Source organism: Pleurodeles waltl, chromosome 2_2 (genome assembly GCF_031143425.1).
Source record: "Pleurodeles waltl isolate 20211129_DDA chromosome 2_2, aPleWal1.hap1.20221129, whole genome shotgun sequence".
NCBI classification, from domain to species: domain Eukaryota; kingdom Metazoa; phylum Chordata; class Amphibia; order Caudata; family Salamandridae; genus Pleurodeles; species Pleurodeles waltl.
Window position 1 is genome coordinate 847,684,156 of NC_090439.1, and position 20,670 is coordinate 847,704,825.

The 20,670-nt window shown below is 47.2% G+C and overlaps 1 protein-coding gene across 2 annotated transcripts in view; it reads left to right on the forward strand.

Annotated features, from left to right (window-relative positions):
• Positions 1–20,670, forward strand: part of TMEM67 (transmembrane protein 67) — a 663,651-nt gene that overhangs the window by 474,129 nt on the left and 168,852 nt on the right. The gene's annotated exons all lie outside the window — the stretch shown is intronic.

Below are 20,670 nucleotides of genomic sequence, written 5' to 3' on the forward strand. Positions count from 1 at the left end.
AATGACCCTGCCATGGTCAGTTCTTTGAAGACTCGTGTTTTACTGTATATTCCCCGAAGCATTCATTAAGACGTCAGTTGCTAGCATAAAAAAAACAAGTCACACGCCCTATTATCAAATTGAGCAAGAGGAAAGATTCCATGATGTCAAAAAATTAAAGAAGTGTACTTAAGATACTTCTTCTTGATACTAAAAAAACAACAAATCTGACCAATTTTAGAACTGTGGTTTATTAACAAATTAATCCTGAAAGAAATAATCCAGGGTGCTGGTCCTCCATTAATTTTCCCACACACAAAAAGAGCGATTGGCTGTGTTCTGTAGATCTCCAGGATGCCTATTTTCACATCCCAGTCTGGAATCAACACAGGGAAATCCTTAAATTCATAGTGGGAGGGGATCACTACCAGTAAATACACTGTCCTACGATTCGGGATGAAGTCTGCTCCCTGAACAGTCTCAAAGTGCACAGTAGTTGTTGAAGCCAGTCGGAGAAGATGTGTATGTGTTTACCAATATCTCGATATAAAGGCGGGTACTCGGATAACCATGGGAGTCTTCCAAACTACAGAAAATCTGCTAAGAAAACTAGGCTTTCAGATCAACATGGACCAGTCAATATGAAAGCCAATCCAGTGTCTCACATATTAGGGAGCTAAAATAGACCCAAAAATCAAAAGTGTGTGTCTTTCGGAGGAGAGTGTGTCCTCTATTCCAGAAAAATGCAATCCACTAAAAAGCACTCTTTTCCCAAACCATTGGCTCACCAGATTGCCTCACTCCTAGAATCCATTGCGTACTACATATACATAGTCCAGAATGCCCATCTGTAGGGAGCTGGCTCTGTATCTACTATATCAAAATGAGATATAGTGTGAACAGAGTCCAGAGGTTCCCGAAGGGGTTTGACAGAGGCAATAATAGCTAATACCAATGCTCTATTTGTGGTAGTGTGGTTGAGCAGTTAGGCTTATCAGAGGGTAGTGTTAAGCATTTGTTGTACACACACAAGCAATAAGTGAAAACACACACTCAATGACTTAACTCCAGACCAATAGGTTTTTATATAGAAAAAGATTCATTTATCAGGTAAGTACATTAAATGAAAGGTACTTTGCATAGTAATACTTAGAACTTTGAATGGAATCAACAATGTACAGAGTTTTCTTTAAAATGGCAAAAAGCTATATTTTTTTTTAATTGATTTTCCAAAAGGTGCATCATGTTCCATAATAGGGAGCCAAACATATACAAAACATTCATCGTAAAACAACTCTTCTGAGCCGCACCCCATTCTTATGGCGTAAGTATGTCTTAACATCGCTCCCAGAAGTGGGAGTGTTCAGCCGACGTCAATCAACCCCCCCATAGAAGGATCATACAGGAGTTTAACAACGTGCTCACATCACACCCTCGCCAGAGACCCCACCCCTACATGCACAAGGTACACGCGCTCTACGCGCTCTACGCGCTGTCTCTAGCCTCAAGGTCCCCCCATCCTAGTGGTCCCGTATCTCCCAGGAGAGACCCCGCAGGGATCCTATCAGCAAACTGATCTGACTGTTCAAGCAGAAATGCATCCAATGGGGCCCAGATATCTCTAGGGCGGGACGCGGGCAGCTGCATCTCGGCATATGTCTCCAACTGCATCCTACCATATACTAAGTCAGACAGCCAGTCCTTGAACTTAGGAGCCCTGCCTCTGCCCCATCGGCACGCAACCCTCCGCTTAGCCAATAAGAGAGCGAAACCAAGATATCTACGATTGCCTTGGGCGATCTTCTCAGTGTATCCCAGGAGCGCGATCAGCGGCGTGAGTGTCAGCTGTGTGGCTATCATAATAGACAGTGCCCTCTCCACCTCCCCCCAATACTCCAGCACCCCCGGGCACGACCAGGCCAGGTGGAGAAAGTGAGCCCCTCCCTCCCCACATCTGTCACAATTGTCAGTAGCACAGAGGTTGTGAAGATGAAGCCTCGCCGGCGTGTAGTAGAGGTTGTGCCCCTGGAGTATGAAGAGTAAGCGGAATGCTGACTATATATAGACCAGCGATCCACAAATACGACTCGCCTACCAGGCGTAAAGTGTGTCTCCTGCAGGAGTGCAATGTGTATCCCGTGCCGTTCCAAATGCGCCAGAACGTGACGTCGTTTGTGAGGATCTCCTAGTCCCCTGACATTCCACGTTAAGCAGCACAGTGTGTGCCCATCTGGTAATCCGCGAGCCGTGACCCTAGGTGCCGTCATGTGGAATCAGCAAGATAAGTTGCCATGATCTGACGAGTGCGCGGCCTGCTGAAGGGAGACCAATATAACGCCAGGCATCCAATGGATATACAACAGTGCAGCTCAGAGCAAACAATAACCTTCCTCACCCTCCCCTCCACCCACCTCAGTGGCCCAATCCCGAATGTCCCTCCCTACACCACTCACACATACAACAAAACAAAACCAATTCAACATTTCACACAAGATTAGATGGGGATTTCCCGGTGGTAGGTCATCTAGAGGGCTGTCACGACAACCCCCAGGTATCAAGGGGGGGTGCCAGGGTAGATATGTTTGCCCAGTGGTGCTAGCGCCCTCCAGCCCGCCGAGGGGGGCACACACCGGAGCCTTTCATAGAAACACAGTCATCTATGTACGCCACTAGGAGCACATTTGTGCCCCATCTCCAGGGGTGATTTACACTGATATGAGAAGCAGCGGCAGTCTTGATCGGATAGAGTGGAGGGAGAGTCCGGAGGGCCCTTCTCAGGATCTCTCAATGTCTCTCTCTCACGGGCCCGCTTTAAATAGTCATGTACCTGTTGGAGAGCAGTGAAAATCACAACCTTGCCCCTATGAGTGATCTTCAGCCTCGCCGGGTATAGCACAGCATACAGTATGTCAGCCTGCCGTAGTTTCTGCTTTACTGCTGCAACTTTTTTCTAGCCTCCTGGACCGCTACAGTGAAATCAGAGTATATCGACAGTGCATTACCCTCAAACTGCAGAGGGTGTTTTTCTCTGCTCAGTCGCGTGCATTATCTCTGTCCCTATAGTTAAGGAGACGAGCAATAATCAGCCTAGGCGGAGCACCGGGTGGAGGTCTAGCCATCAGAGACCTGTGCGCTCTTCCTACTACCAGAAGTCATGAAAAAGCCTCGTCCCCAAACAATGCAATGAGCAGCCGCTCCACAAATTGCTTCATTCGGCCAGTATTTGTTGATTCTGGTATACCCACTATGCGTATGTTATTCCGCCTAGACCTAGCTTCCAAATCTTCATTTTTAAGTGCAATGACTTTCAGGAGTTTATCCATCTGTATGCATTGTTCATGTCTTTTCTGCATAGCGTCCTCTACATTGGAGATTCCCTGTTCAGCTTCTGTTATCCGCCCTGACTGTTTCTCTAATCCAGCAGTAAGCAGATCGAGTCTTGTGGTAATAGTGTCCATTTTACCATCTATTGAAGACCGGCTGGACTGCATGGTGAGCAGGAGCACCTTCATTTCGCCTAGGTCGGATTGTTCACCCCGAGGGGGGGTGGAGCGGCAAATCACCCCCCATTTGCTCCAGAGGCGTCCCTGCCTGCCTCTTTGCCCCGAATTGCAATTTCTGTTGCTTCGCGTCAGATCTACCCATCGTACTCCCAGGTGCAGATCACTATGAGCCTTCTTCCAGTACCCACTTCTGAGTTGTATCCGAGAGAGAGACCTGTCTGCCACAGGATAGGGGTACGCAGCAGTAGCAGAACGATACAGGGCCCGGAGGGGGGGAACAGCCCCTGCAAGTGTCCCGGAGCTATTGTCAATTATCTTATTATCTTAGAGTGCAGTTATTCCATCATTGTCCCAGTGCTCGTGCCGCCTCCCGGGCCCAGGCGCTCCTCACCTCCAAAGTCTCAGCAAAGTCTTCACAGCCCGCTCCGCCAGGCCTAACAAGCCTCAGCGTTGCATCACTGCCGTCGCTCTCTCGGGCCTATGGTTCCGCCCTTTACTGCCTAAGCACGAAGCTCAGCACTTGCAGGCCCGTCCGACAACCCTCCCCGTTTTCACCAGCATTCAGCGGCGTCCCGCCGAGAACCGCTCTGAATAATGGAGGACCAGCACCAGCATGCACCCCACCCGCCAGGCCCCGGCCCCAGCACTTAAGTTTTGGGCAGGATAATGACGGATTGCTGGTCTGGGCCGCCGGAGCCTCACAGAAGTGCGACCATCTTGCTCGGCACCCCCTAGCGCCCCCCGCAAAAAGCTATTTTAAAAGTGGACACTGCGATTTTCAACATTTCCTGGGGGAGGTAATTAAGGTACAGTTTTTCAGGTGAGTAACAAACTTATGGGTTCAATCTCTGGGGCATAGGTAGCCCACCACTGGGGGTTCAAGATAACCGCAAGCACTCAGCACCAACAACCGTAGATCTAATTAACTTGTGCCGGAAATGAGTATGCTGTAATGAACATAGTGAGGAGAGCACAAACAAGGAGGTTACAAATAACTCTAAACCTAAAACATAATTTAATAGATCAGAGGAAGGTCTTGGCTAAGATTAATGTTTCAATGTTCATTACAACATACTCATTTCCAGCACAAGTTAATTAGATCTCCGGCTAAAAGCACCCCTTTTTTCAAAAGGGGTGCCCGTCAGACATTGCAGCGCCGGTCTGACGAGGAGCTGGCCCAGTGATAATGCTTGACATCCTAATGGATGCATGAGTTTAGGAGGCTGGCCTGGCTTATAGTGGGTACCTTGTGGTACTTAGACCTTGTGCCAGGTCCAGTTATCCCTTATTAGTAGAATAGAGGTGTTTCTAGCAGCTTAGGCTGTTAGAGGTAGCTATGGCAAAGCAGCTTAGGCTGAACTAGGAGACATGCATAGCTCCTACTATACCACTATCATATAGCACAATATCATAAGAAAACACAATACTCAGAGTTACTAAAAATAAAGGTACTTTATTTTAGTGACAATATGCCAAAAGTATCTCAGAGGATACCCTCACTTGGGAGGTAAGTAATATACACAAACTATGGGGGCCGGGGTCGGCGGGAGCACCGCCAACAGGCTGGCGGTGCTCCTGAGGGCATTCTGACCGCGGCGGTTTGGCCGCGGTCAGAAAGGGAAAACCGGCGGTCTCCTGCCGGTTTTCCGCTGCCCTAAGGAATCCTCCATCGCCATGGGGATTCCGACACCCCATACCGCCATCCTGTTCCTGGCGGTTCGGCCGCCAGGAACAGGATGGCGGTATGGGGTGTCGTGGGGCCCCTGGGGGCCCCACAAAGAATTTCAGTGTCTGCTTAGCAGACACTGAAATTCGCGACGGGTGCAACTGCACCCGTCGCACCCTTCCCACTCCGCCAGCTCCATTCGGAGCCGGCTTCCTCGTGGGAAGGGGTTTCCCGCTGGGCTGGCGGGCGGCCTTCTGGCGGTCGCCCGCCAGCCCAGCTGGAAACACAGAATCACCACGGCGGTCTTCGGACCGCGGAGCGGTGTTCTGTCGGGGGAACTCTGGCGGGCGGCCTCCGCCGCCCGCCAGAGTTAGAATGACCCCCTATATGTACACAAATCCAAAACAGGTAAGTAACAGTAAGAAAAGTAGTGCAAACAATGTCGAATCACAATAGGATGCAATAGGTAGACATAGGCCTAGGGGCAACACAAACCATATATTCCAGAAGTGGAATGCGAATCACGAATGGACCCCAGGCCTATGGGAGGTTGTAGATGGTCGCTGGGACTGTGAGAAAACAGTAAGGGTGTCCAAAATACCCCACCCCAAGACCCTGAAAAGTAGGAATACAGTTACCCTACTACCCCAGAAAGACAGTATAGTCGTGATAGGGGATTCTGCAAGAACCACAACTGCTACCAAAGAACTGAAGATGGATTCCTGGACCTGAGGTCCTGTAAAAGAAGGGGACCAAGTCCAAGAGTCACGCAAGTGTCCAGGGGGGCAGGAGCCCACTAAACCCCGGATGAAGGTGCAAAAGGGCGGCCTCCGGGTGGAAGAAGCTGAAGATTCTGCAACAACGGAAGGTGCCAGGAACTTCTCCTTTGGTCAGAAGATGTCCCACGGCGTGCTGGAGGATGCAAAAGTGTTTCCACGCAGAAATACCGCAAACAAGCCTTGCTAGCTGCAAGAGTCGCAGTTGAGGATTTTGGGTGTTGCTGGGGACCAGGAAGGACCAGGATATTGCCCCTTGGAGGAGGAGACAGAGGAGGTGCTCAGCAACTCAGAGAGCCCCCACAGAAGCAGGCAGCACCCGCAGAAGTACCTGAACAGTCACTTAGAAGATCTGAGGACAGCGGTCGACTCAGAGTCACAAAGGAGGGTCCCATGACGTCGGAGTCCAACTCAGCGAGTTGGGCAATGCAGCACGGAGTGCTAGGGACCCAGGCTAGGCTGTGCACAAAGGAAGTCCTGGAAAAGTGCACAGAAGCCGGAGCAGCTGCAAATCACGCAGTACACAGGTTTGCTGTCTGTCGTGGGGAGGCAAGGACTTACCTCCACCGAATTTGGACAGAAGGGCCACTGGACTGTGGGAGACACTTGGACCCAGCTCCTGTGTTCCAGGGACCACGCTCGTCAGGATGAGAGGGGACCCAGAGGACCGGTGATGCAGAAGATTGGTGCCTGCGTTGGCACGGGGAAGATTCCGTCTACCCACAGGAGATTTCTTCTTTGCTTCCAGTGCAGGGTGAAGGCAGACAGCCCTCAGAGCATGCACCACCAGGAAACAGTTGAGAAAGCCGGCAGGATGAGGTGCTACAATGTTGCTGGTAGTCGTCTTGCTACTTTGTTGCGGTTTTGCAGGCGTCCTGGAGCAGTCAGCGGTCGATCCTTGGCAGAAGTCGAAGAGGGAAGTGCAGAGGAACTCTTGTGAGCTCTTGCATTCGTTATCTGAGGAATAGCCCAGAGGAGAGACCCTAAATAGTGAAAAAAGGAGGTTTGGCTACTGAGAAAGGAGGCTTGGCTACTAAGAGATGTAACCACCTATCAGGAGGGGTCTCTGATGTCCCTTGCTAGCACTGGCCACTCAGAGGTGTCCATTGTGCCCCAACACCTCTGAATCCAAGATGGCAGAGGTCTGGGACACACTGGTGGAGCTCTGGGCACCTCCCCATGGAGGTGCTGGTCAGGGGAGTGGCCACTCTCCTTTCCTTTGTCCAGTTTTGCGCCAGAGCATGGCTGGGGGATCCCTGAACCGTGTAGACCGCCTTATGCAGAGATGGGCACCATCTGTGCCCATCAAAGCATTTCCAGAGGCTGGGGGAGGCTACTTATCCCCAGCCCTTCACACCTATTTCCAAAGGGAGAGGGTGTAACACCCTCTCTCAGAGGAACTCCTTTGTTCTGACTTCCTGGGACCACGCTGCCCAGGCCCCAGGGAGGCAGAATCTTGTCTGAGGGGTTGGCAGCAGTAGCGGCTGCAGTGGAGACCCCTGAAAGGCAGTTTGGCAGTACCCGGGTTCTGTGCTAGAGACCCGGGGATGCATGGAATTGTTCCCCCAATACCAGAATGGTATTGGGGGTGACAATTCCATGATCCTAGACATGTTACATGGCCATGTTCGGAGTTACCATTGTGACGCTACATATAGGTATTGAAATATTTGTAGTGCACGCGTGTAATGGTGTCCGCGCACTCACAAAGTCCGGGGAATTAGCCCTGAACAATGTGGGGGCACCTTGGCTAGTGCCAGGGTGCCCACATGCTAAGTAACTTGGCACCTAACCTTCACCAAGTGAAGGTTAGACATATAGGTGACTTATAAGTTACTTATGTGCAGTGAAAATGGCTGTGAAATAACGTGGACGTTATTTCACTCAGGCTGCAGTGGAATTGTCTGAGCTCCCTACGGGTGGCAAAAGAAATGCTGCTGCCCATAGGGATCTCCTGGAACCCCAATACCCTGGGTACCTAGGTACCATATACAAGGGAATTATAAGGGTGTTCCAGTGTGCCAATGAGAATTGGTCAAATTAGTCACTAGCCTAGCCTGCAGTGACAATTTTAAAGCAAAGAGAGAGCATAAACACAGAGGTTCTGGTTAGCAGAGCCTCAGTGATAGTTAGGCACCACACAGGAAACACATATAGGGCATACATTATGAGCACTGGCGTCCTGCCTGGTAGGATCCCAGTGACCCATAGGCAAAAACAAACATACATACAGTGAAAATGGGGGTAACATGCCAGGCAAGATGGTACTTTCCTACAGTGAGGGCTTTCTTCGCTCCTGACATCAGAGCCCCCCTGTGTCTCTGTTTGTTTTCTTTCTTTGGGAACAGTGTACTTGATTATTTTTACAGGGAGGAGGGCCGCCTGCTGGTCACTGCCGCACCAGTGTTTGGTTTCTCTCTAGTCTGGGGGCTGCGGGTGCAGTGCTTCTCCAGGTGTCAGATATCCTTGTCCCGGGCAGTCGCGGTCAGGGGGATATTCGGGATTCCCTCTGGAGGCGCTGTCGTGGAGGGGTGGAGAGGTCAGCCCAGGGTGGACACTTGGTCGGAATCGCCTGGGGTTCCTCTCAGGGCTGGTCTGTTCCTCTGGACATGGGCCAGGGTCGTCGGGCGCAGAGTAGTTTTAGACTTGGGCTTCTGGAGTGAGGTTGGAGTCCCTTTAAAGATGGTTGTTTTTTCTTCTTGTTGGACAGGTTCACTGTCCACAGGAGTTACTTGATCTTCGGTGAAGCATGCAGTCCCCTAGAGGCTTTTCAGGGGCCACTGGTCCTGCAGAACGTGTTGCTTCTTGTTTTGATGCTTTTTGATGCAGGAGACAGGCCGGTAGGGCTGGGGCTGAGTCAGTTCTTGTCTCCTTTTCTTCTCTGCGGGGTTTTCAGCTCAGCAGTCCTTCTTTCTTGAGGTCGTCAGGAATCTGAAGAGCTGGGTTCAGGGTCACCCCTAAATACTAAATTTAGGGGTGTGTTAGGGTCAGGGGGCAGAAGCCAATGGCTACTATCCCTGAGGGTGGCTACACCCTCCTTGTGCCCACTCCCTCTGGGGAGGGGGGCAATCCTTTTCCCTATTGGTCCTGCTCCTTCAAAGCAAGATGGAGGATTTCTCACAGAGGGGTCACTTCAGCGCTGGAAACCTTAGGGGTGGTCCTGGCTGAGGGGGTGACCCCTCCTTGTTGTTCTCATTATCCCTCTGGACTTGCTGCCAAAAGTGGGGGATCGTTCGGGGAGGGCATCTCCACTGGCTGGTGTGCCCTGGAGGACTGTAACACCAGGCTGGAACCTTTGAGGCTCACCGTCAGGTGTTACAGTTCCTGCAGGGGGAGGTGTGAAGCACCTCCATCCAGGACAGGCTTTGTTTCTTACCAGAGAGTGCACAAAGGCATTTACCCCATGTGGTCAGAAACTCATCTGGAAGTGGCGGGCAGGCATAGACCGGTCAGTCCTACACTACCAGGCTGGCTGACATACAGGGGGCATCTCTAAGATGCCCTCTGTGTGCATTTTGTAATAAACCCCACACTGGCCAGTGTGGGTTTATTGTGCCGAGAAGTTTGAGACCAAACGTCCCAGTATTCAGTGTAGCCATTATGGTGCTGTGGAGTTCGTAATGACGAACTCTCAGACCATATACTCAGTATGGCTACCCTGCACTTACAATGTTTAAGAATGGACTTAGACACTGTAGGGGCATATTACTCATGCAGCTATGCCCTCACCTGTGGTATAGTGCAACCCTGCCTTAGGGGTGTAAGGCCTGCTAGAGGGGTGACTTACCTATGCCACAGGCAGTGATTTGTGGGCATGGCACTCTGAGAGGAGTGCCATGTCGACTTTGTCTGTTCTCCCCACCAGCACACACAAGCTGCCAGGCAGTATGAATGTACTGAGTGAGGGGTCCCTTAGGGTGGCATAATACATGCTGCAGCCCTTAGGTACCTCCCCTGGCCACAGGGCCCCTGGTACCAGGGGTACTTTTTACAAGGGTCTTAACTATCTGCCAGGGCTGTGCAATTGGGTAAAGAAAGTAGTGTTTTGGGAAAGAACACTGGTGCTGGGGCCTGGTTAGAAGGGTCCCAGCACACTTTCAATCAAAGCTGTCATCAACACTAGGCAAAAAGTGAGAGGGTAACAATGCCAACAGTGGCATTTTCCTACACCATCTGTTTATGATACCTCTACAGCAGTGTCTCAAGATCCAATGCTCCCAAAAAGGGGCAACTGGGAGGACTCTCTCTAGCTAACAAGATTGGTCTCAGAATTACTAACATGGTGGTGCAACCAGTGGCGGCTGGTGAAGTTTGAAAGAGATTGGGCGTAAATTGACCACCCAAAGTGCAGCATGTCAAAGTTTACTCAACCTGATCAAGGAGTGCTTACTGGATACAAACCCAAAGATCTTTTTGTAAAATAACAGGGTAAAGTGATGCATTTTCTAATAATACTCAAGAAATACTCATGGGTTAATTGCCTGATCCCTGATAACTGCAGCAGAAGTGTTTAGTTTGTACTCTGAATCAATTCGGATTTATGCATGATGTTTTAAGAAACCCGTGCACATGCATAGATACCTGTAGGAATACATTTATTTGTGTATACATACACACTTAGAAGTATAAAGGGTTATGCACATGTTTGCATAACAAAATGCACATGGTTTACATGCTTTACTCGCACCCTCCGCAGCTTTTTCTTCAAAAATGTGACTGCTGATGTTTCATTTATACTTCTAAGGACGCTATAGAAGTTCTCATGACTGCTGCAATGTCTGAGCTAATTAGCAGTGCATGGCGAGGGCACGAGTTATCATTATCTTGGGGCGCAAATTGTATATTCTTGAAAGAACTTTATAACTACTGAATTTCTATGGTTTTGCATGAGTAAATTCAGAACCTAACTATAACGTCCCTGCAACCTTTGTTTTTTTCAGTGAATTTTTCCATTTAAAAAAAAATCTATTTCCTAACTATAACCTCTCTGTTTGGTTTTGTCAGTGAATTTCTACATTTTTTTTAACGTAAAGTAATTTTCATTACTATACGTTTATCCAACCAACACCGCGCATAGCCTTAGGCCAGGTCCTGCAGGCAAACCCCATAACAACCTGACTCTGTGCTGCACACAGCCTTTGGCCGTGCGCAGCGGGGGTTGTCCACAGGCCCTGGCCTGCATCCAACCGCTATAACCACCAAACCCTGCACAGTGGGGGTTAGCTGCAGGGCCCGGCCTGAGGTCAGTCCCTGCACCAACAGCTATAACAACCCAGACTCGCATGGCCCACCCTCTACAGCCCAATCTTGGCCCTGGGGGCCCCATCCCCAGGGCCCAGACTAAATATTACATTTTTTGGGGAGCAGCCTAAATATCTTTTTTTTGGAGGGGGGGGGGCACGCAGCCCCACTCCCCAGGCCAATCTTGGCCCCGGGGACCCCATCTCCCCAGGTGCGGCCTAATTATTTTAGGGGGGTGGGCCGCATTACCCCCCTCCCCAGGCTGATCTCACCCCCAGGGACCGCATCCCCAGGGCGTGGCCTAATTATTATATTTTTTGGGGGGGATCCCAGGGCACCCAGTCAGAATGTTTGGGACTATGGGTGGAGCCTGAAGGACCCACGGTCCCAGCTGGCTCCCTGCCTCCTGCAAGAGCTAGCATTGCTGTCACAGAGAGGGAGCTGCCAAAGCAGCTTCCTCTCGGTGGGAACAGTTTCCTCTGTCTCCCTGCCTGCAGAGACAGAGGAAACCTCTGCTCGCAGCAAGGGAGAGCTGTTTGGCAGCTCTCTCTCACTGCGAGCAGAGTGTTTGCTGTGACTTGGTGGCAGCTGTCAAAGCTGCAGTCCAGCCACAGCAAACAGCTATGTCCCGGGGGTGGGACATAGCAGGAGCCGGCCCTGGGGGATGGCGGTCGCCAGGACAATCACTGGTTCCTCGAGGAGAGCCGTGTGGACCCCGCTCATTATTACAGAAACACCCTGAGGAGGTGGTGGTCCCCAGGCTTGCAAGGGAGTGGGTGGTGCGCAGCCCCCCGCACACAATCTGAGGAATACCCCGAGGAAGTGGCAGTCCCCGGGGCTGCGTGGGGGGCCCGGCGGCCCCCCCACTTTTAATTTTTTTCCCCAAAACCCTGGGGAGGTGACGCATACCAGGGCAGCGGTGGGACCTCAGCACCCCCCTCCCCCGCATTAAAAATGTAAATGCCCTGGGACCTGGCCCACGCAGGGGTATCACAGAAACTAGTGTGGGAGCCCACATGTGTTTTTTTAATTTTTTTATTTCATGCATCGATATTGCGAATTCGCTGCAATATATATATATTTTTTTAAATAACTTTTTAGCCTAAGTACCACCAGAGCTAAGGGATCAGGGTATCCGTACCCCTGCCCTCTTTTTCTTTTTTTCCACATTTTTTAGTGGGACTCAGCCAGGTCCCAAGATACCTGCCAACACTTCCTGGTTTGAAGTGTTGGCAGCCTATCAGAGCTGCACATTTGCCATGCATGAGCACTTGATCTTCACAAAGTCCTCGCGGCAAGAGATATACAAATGTGTTTTCCCTTTAATATCTCAAAAGCTACTGAACTGATTTACACCAAATAAGCAAAAGCACAATCTGCATAACGAAAGCTAGCTTTCTGCCAAATTTGGTGTAATTCCATCCAGTGGTTCGGGCTGTAGTTGTGTCTAAAGATCCTATGGGAATTAACATGGGAAACGCAACTTTGTTGGATTGCCCAATCCCAACAGATCACCCCAAAACTATACGTGCACAACAGGAATCAGGGGACACTTTTTTGGGGAAATTTTGTGAAGATTTGTGAAACGGTGCCAAGGATATAGGCAAGTCAAAAAAGGCTTTTTTTTCCATGGAAGCTTGGTCCTAACTAAAATGACCTACTGGCGTTTGCCACTAGGTTATATATATATATATATATATATATATATATATATATATATATATGTGTGTGTGTATATATATCTTTTTAGTGCAATAACAAGATCTGCAAAAACACCCTAGAATTCCTATGTTCACCTTTTAAATTGTGGTATGTGCCTTTGTTTACCTTTAAACAGGAGACAAATCACTCTATAAATGTACATGCCAACAGTGTTTACTCGTGACTTGGTACTGCTGGATGGCACTGTGTGGTTACCAAACCATTACAGAAAATATTATTTTGCACTGTATACTCAAGTAGCAGAAATAAAGTGATTGTTGCAAAGAAACAGAATGGGATATATTTATTGGCAAGACCAGGGTGCTACTTATGACAGTGGCGGAAGCAGTTCTTGTGTCGTTGGTGGGGGGATGTTGAATATGGTTTGAGCAGCAGCATCAAAATAACCCCATCACACAGGCATACTCATGCATACATGTAGGCATGCAGACATACAATTACACATACACTCACATGCACAGTCTAACGCATTTTATGGTAAAGACTGTTGCTGTTCTGCTCTAAGTTAAAGGTAATGACATCATACGAACACCACACTGTAAATGACCAAGGAAAAGGCACTCTATGCTTAAGAATAATAAATCAAAGGCAATCAGTTAAAGTATAACCAGTCAGACCTCATATTAGAAAGTTTAAAAACTGCAAGATAAAGAGAGCCGTACTTCAAGATAAAGACACGCTGAGAATGAAAGGTGAAATTCAAAACATTAAATAACAACATCTCACTGTAAAAATAATTACCTCTAGTCTACACATGTTGAGGAGCAAATGCTAAACTTTTAAACCTACAGTCTGCACTCTGCATGGAGTTTTCGTGCTGAATAATGGACACTTCATCTTAGCAAATGTTTTGAATACATTAAATAAATTAATTTAAGTCAATAACACACACACTCCATTGACTCCATCAGTGTATAGACAATAGGTTCCTGGGCAGGCTGTCTTAAAGTAAACGGGGAAGACGGATTGTAAAACGGGAGCATTAACTGGAATAAAACATGAGGAGATGACAGCATCATGCAGGGCTTCAGTGTCCATCGCCCTGCAACACAATCTTTCTTTGGCACCCTTCTAGTCTTTGATGGAGCCCCTGCTGCTATAATATCCACAGCCCATAGAAAGGTAAATCCTGGAAATTAGAGGGTGGTCCCAGCGCCCTAGAAGAGAAACTGCAACAGGGTGCAACAGCAGACAACTCTTTAAAGGAATCCATTTAAAAAAAATGACTCCAAGACAGATTATAGTGACAGACATATCATTGTCAGGATGTGGAGCTCATCTAAACCTTCTGACCATTCAAGTCCTTTGGACACACGAAGAGATGTGCCACCAAAACTTTCTGGTACTGAAAGTGATACATTTGGCCTTTCAAATGTTCATCACATCAATCACCATAAAAGAGGATCATGGTTCAAACAGACTCCACCATGCACATTACAAACAAACAAGCCGGGAAGAAGGTCATGTCAACATTCCTTGAAAGCACAAATGATGTGGTGTTGGGCTTTAGGCAGGGGAGTGTATAGACTCTGAATCAGTAAGCAGATTTTCTCCGCGGACATCACAAAGAAAACCACCAGTCAGTCCTGAATTACAGAGTTGTAGAACATATCTTCAGGATAAGGGAAAAGAGTCTCTGGAACTGTTTGCTGCAGGAAGATAACAAAAATGCTGAGGCCTCACATCAGTGACTCCACAAAAGAATTCAGTGGGCTATATGCCCTTTGGTGTAATGGCCAACATAATTTGTCTAAACCTTTCCCCTGATCCCATGGTGAACCATCTGTATATGTCAACCTATGCAGATCAAGGCTAAGGATTATATTAATAGCACCAGATTGTCTAAGGCAATGGTGGTACGCTGACCTTGTGTAATTATCATTCACTTAACACAGGAGATTGCCATGCAGACCAGATCTCCTGACCAGGGTGAAATCCAATACCCAAGCCCACAATCCTTGAATTTAGCAGCATCACTCCTGAATTCAGAGAGTATGGCTATATGAACCTCCCTTCAGAATGTATGGAAATTCTTAAAGAAGCCAAACAGCCCTCTACACGGTCTTGTTACTCTTTAAAATGGAAAGTGATTCAGCATTTGTATTCATAACAAAGGCCGTAATCCTATAACATGTCGGGAAGAACTGATTCTACCCTATTTCCTGTTCGTAGTGAAAATACAGATCTCTTCCATAAAGGTCTTGCCTGGTTGTTTTAACAGCTTACTGGCAATCTCTTCCACAAATCTCCTTCTTAAAGATTTCAATAGTTAAAGATTACCTGAAAATTTATCCACCAGTAAAGAAACCATCTCCATCTTGGGAACTCAATGTAGTGCTGTCTAGATTAATGGGCCCACTGTTTGAACCCCTACATAGGGCTATTTTACAACAACTTTCCAGGAGGGCTTTGTTTTGAACTGAACCATGTCTGCAACAAAGGTCATTAAAATACAGGCCTTCTCAGCAGAGGATGCTCTTTTCATTACTATTTTTTACTCTAATAGAGTTGTAAGTAGTGAAAGTAGTTTCAAATGATTTTCTCAGCTACACAGGTTTTTGCTATCAGTATATGAATAATGATTATTTGTTAACCAATACTGCAAATTATGTTATTGATTGGCTGGGTACTCTATTCAAGCATTTATCTATCAATGTAGAGCCTATGATTCATCACTCTATGGTGGAGCTGTCCCTGACAGTACCAAATGGGCATAAGATTCTAACTTGCAATCGACTAGGTAGACAGGGGGCAGAGTGGCTATTATATTCGGCGATATGTATGAGTGTATGGAAACAAAATTACCCCAGCAGGGGATTGTGAAATACTGCCATTTCAGCTCTCCAGTAAGTCATCAACTATTCTGGGAAAAGCGATTATGTATAGACCTCCGGGATACAATACCCAGATGGCCTCTATACTATCCGCAGCATTGTCCCCTTTGGTTTTAAAATGTGAACAATTTTTTAATTTTTTTTTTTTTGATTACTGATAGGAGATTTTAATTTCCATTTTGAGAAGTAAGACCATTTGCCTAGTAGGAATTTGGAGAACAAAATGCAAATGCTACGGTTGACTCAATGGATGTAGGGTGCAACCCATAGAACACTTTGGATCTGCTGTTTTTCAGTCTTTGCTCCATCTCAATTCAATCCATCATCCCTGTTTTATGGTCTGACCATTTTGTAATTCATTTTAGGTACCCGTTGCGAAATAAGTCCACAGCTAACTATGATTCCCCTCAAGTCATGGTGAGGCCAGGGAGCAGAGTCAATCCTGAGTTGTTTGCCAATAATTTCTGCATGCCTTCATTGTATGAAGAACTACCAGTCAAATCGAATGTCAAGGCCTTAGTGATGGCAGTAGTTGAGGAACTAGACAGATGCATTCCCCTGAAACTGTGGAGGCGGTTGGGATCTTCTCAGTCTGAGAAATGGTACACCAACGATTTCAGAATTGCAAAGAGTGAGAGTTAAGTCTCAGAGTGCCAATGGAGGCTCACCAAATTCCCAATTGATCATATGGCTTTTAGAGCTGCATCAAAACTGTACTACAAAAAGCTTAGGCAAGCTAAAAAAAAGAAAAACACCCTTTGTGGAGAGTTTAGAGCAGAACAACAGATCCTCAAAAGAACTATTCAAGATAATCCAAGTATATCATCCTACAGCCTTAAACCAAAATATTCTAGCTTCGGCACAGTGCTGCAAAGAGCTGGTGTCATTTTTTTATGATTAGTTCGACAAGGTCTATTTTACTTTTGAGACCGAATCCCTCTTGGAAGAGCCTTTTTCCAAGAAGGCTAATCTGCACCTCAGAACGTCCACCCATTGGGGTGAGTTTTAGGAACCTACACCAAAAATGGTGGAAAGAATCATGAAGGAGGTAAAATCGGGTTCACTATTTGATCCTTGCCCACATTTCATTTTTTCGAGGTTAGCCACAATTCTAAGCCCTTGTATCACCTGGCTGTTCAAGTCTTCCTTGAAAAACACAGATTTTCGATTCAGCTGGAAATATGCTTTAGTGCTGCCGCTAGTAAAGAAGGCTGGAGCGGAAGTTGCTGTCCTTTCTAACTACTGCCCCATTTCACTCTTTCCATACATGGTGAAAGTGTTGGAAAGGCTGGTCATTGTTCTGCTTTCGTAGTTCCTGGAAAATAGTGACATTCTTGATAAGTCAAAAAACATGCTTCAGAGCCAACAATTGCACTATGTCTACCTTGTTGGCGGTAGTCGACAGAATTAGATCTGAGGCAGACCAAGATAAGGTGGCAGTCCTGATCCTATTAGATCTGTCCACTGCCTTCAACACTGTTTCATACTCCAAGTTAGTGCACAGTTTATACAAAGCAGGACTACACTCTGCTACTCTACAGTGGTCTGCAGCTTTTTTGTCCAACAAGTCTCATTTTGTTCATTTGGCTCAGTTTACACCTACTCCCCTTCAGTCTAATTGTGGGACCCCACAGGGGTCCTCCTTAAGCCCCCATTGTTTAATATCTATGTTGCCACCTTGGAAAGCATTGTTAAGTCCTGGGGCTTTGAGATATTCTCTTACGCCGATGACACCCATCTTATCATCTCCATTGATGAGAGGTAGCCAGGAACTCACAAGATTCTACTGGGCTGTCTTTCTGACATGGCTAACTGGATCCAATCACATTGTCTGAAGCTGAACTCAGGAAAAACTGAAGTCCTGCTGTCTGGAGGGGTCCATAAAGTGTGGAATGACTCCTGGTGGCTCACCTCTCTTGGAACCTGGGATCTGTGTTAGATGATTCTTTCACAATGCAAGAACAGGTGAATTTGGTGTATGTGGGAGATGTTTTAAGCTCCTAGGCATATTGGGAAAACTATTCAGATGGATCCCTACAGCCTAGTGGAGGACAATTACCCAGGCCCTTATTTTGAGCAGACAAGGTTATGGTAATGCTCTATATGTAGGGATGGCTATCTGGTTAGCCATCTGCAACTCATACAGAATGAGGCTACCAGACTGATCTGCAGTAGCCCCAAAAGAAGCTCAGCCGCAGTCTGCCTCAATCAGCTGCTCTGGCTCCCAGTGCATGAGAGCCAGGTTTAAATTGCTATGCCCATAAGTCACTCCATGAGACAGGGCCAGCGATACTGCACGGCAAAGTGGCTTTCTACAAACCCACTGAAATGCTGCGCTCCTCTCATCAAGCCTTGATTCGCAGTACACAAGCCAAGAAAGCCAGAAGGGGGGACGCTTGTTTAGTGATCTAGCAACACTCCATTGCAGTTGTCTACCTCTAGAAAATTCCCTCACGGAGGACCTCCTTGTGTTTCGTAAATGCTTGAAGACATAGCCTTACCCCCTTTAATGGCAGGGAGTTTGCAGAGCTTCTGTGTGTTTTGTCCAGCGCCGGGATGGCCCTCTGGGGATGATGGTTGCACTTTATAAATAAATACATTTAAAAAATAACAATGATAGAGAAGAAAAGATTTCTACATGTACTCCTGGTTTTGCATCATAGGAATCTTCAGGGACATCATGTGTGACCCACTTGAATCCCAGCTGTTTAAAATATGGGGCAGTCCTGTCTATCTGTAAAAATTCACTGGCTTTGGGAGGCAGGTGCCATTAGAATGCATTGTGGGAAGGGTTGCCTCCCGGGCTTTAAAAAAAAAAAAAAGGCCCCTTTTCTCTTTTCCTGCAATGTAATTCTATTTAGCTATTTTTTCACCTCATTTATACATTGTTAATAAAAAGTCTTGCGTTTTAGCTGCTGCAGTACAGCACTATTTAATCAATATGGCAACGTTATATGCCCATTCAGGGAAATAAATTATACTTCTAGAAGCAGTATTCAATTGTCCTGTTGGCTCATCTGACACCTGCAGATGAGCCAACTTAAAATGACCAGAGTCTGTTTTTTTTTTTTTTTCATCCTATTTTACTGTAATGGAATCACAGAACAGCAGCCAACTCACTGGTCCTTGAAAATGACTCATTCGCAGTGCCAGACTGTCAACCTGCCAGACAGGCCAGTCCAGCACTGTCTGATAGACTTCCATTACATATTTACATCATTACATTTGTGGAGCGTGACATTATTTGGTGCTGTTTCCAGGAAAGAATACAGTGCAAAAAGATGTTGTGGGGTTCTCACAATGCTGTGGGGAATATTTGGGATCCATGCAACACAGCTGGGAATAGCCGGGGTCTGCGCAACAGCAGGGAATATTCATGTACTAATGACTACGATGAAGCTTCTTACAATGCAAAATAAGCAAACAGGTACCCAATTTCATTACTATAAGATGGTTTCAAAGTATCACACTTTAGGTCATCATACCACTGTATAAAGAAGACAACTTTGTGATTTCTATTATCTGAAAGAATCTTGCGCCCATATTCTGAGCAACATTGCTCTAGGATGGCTTAGTGAGTTAACATTTACTGCGAAACATGCAACTCACCCAGATACCTTGAAATTTTGCTAAGCTACTGAGTGGCCATAATATTGTAAGTATCTACATAAAGATCTGTGTCCAAAGCAATGCATCAATTGAACTGATGCTTGGGCTGTTGTGGGACTCTTCTCTTTATCACAGGGGAAGCATATTTCAGATGTCTGACCCCATTCAGGGGGCTGCAGGGCAGTCAGGGCCTACTTAGCCTCAACCATAGGAGATGATGTAATTTGCCACTGAGGCCTGTCGTACTATAGCTCTGCAAGGTGGATGAAGTACAACCCCTTCCACACTTGACTGTCACGGTAGCGAAGGTGAGCAGTCACAGGCGACTTAGTAGATTGTTGACCTCAGATCTTGAGCACCTCCACATTGGCTCCTAACAGACCATTGCTTAACTTTATAAGAAAGAATGTATTTTAACCTCACAGTAGTACAAAATAGTACTCACGTTAATCACCACATACTAGCATGTGATTCTGGGCACTACCTCATGTAGGCACTACACCCGGCTGCTTCCTCTCTATTCCTTCCCAGGCACTCTTCCTGGTTTCTGGGTTCTGCCGTGCACTAGGGGTGATCAGAGGTAGCATGAAGGAGGCTCAGGTGCAGTTTGGGTATCCACAGTTCAAAAATGCTCTCATTCTTTATATCATATCCCTTCTTGGCCTAGAAGAGTTTTCAAAAGTCCTTTCTGCCTCTGCAGTGCACCCTGAGTGGCTCTCCCACGCACTTGAAAGAGTTTCGGAGAACTGGCAAATCTTTGTTGGAGTTCTTCAGAGCTGAGTGTTGGCTGCATTTAGTGGCACAATCCTCAAGCCTTAGTCTCACAGTCTAGGCTCCGGGTGCCATGAGAATGTGATATACGATCCGGCCGTGGTGGCCTGGATGGTGTAGCTCCTCTGCAGCATATGTAGTCATGGATTGGCTCTTCCAGCAGGGAGTTCAGATGTCTCCTCAACACTTGGAGACTATTAGGCAGATACTAACCCTGACTGCACAGCATTCTTCTGAGCACTTCGTGAAGCATGCCCTTCCTTGGTCATAAAGGATTTAGAACTAGAAGGAAATGGGGTGGTTTGGCTCCCAGTTATATACCCAGAGTCTAGACGGGATGTAGAACCAGTTTGGGATGGTTCTTCTAAGTGACATTTCTGGGTTGTTCTGTAGTCGCAACCCTTGAATGAGTAAGGCTTCTCAGCAGGCATTACTAGGGCTGCCTCCATCAGGGAGCAACCTCCACAGTGATGCAAAGGGATGCAAGGTTCCTGGACATGCTCAACTGAAGGAGTAATCATGGGAAGACCTGTTGTGTTCTCTAGAGTTTTCTTGAGTCTCTGGTTCAC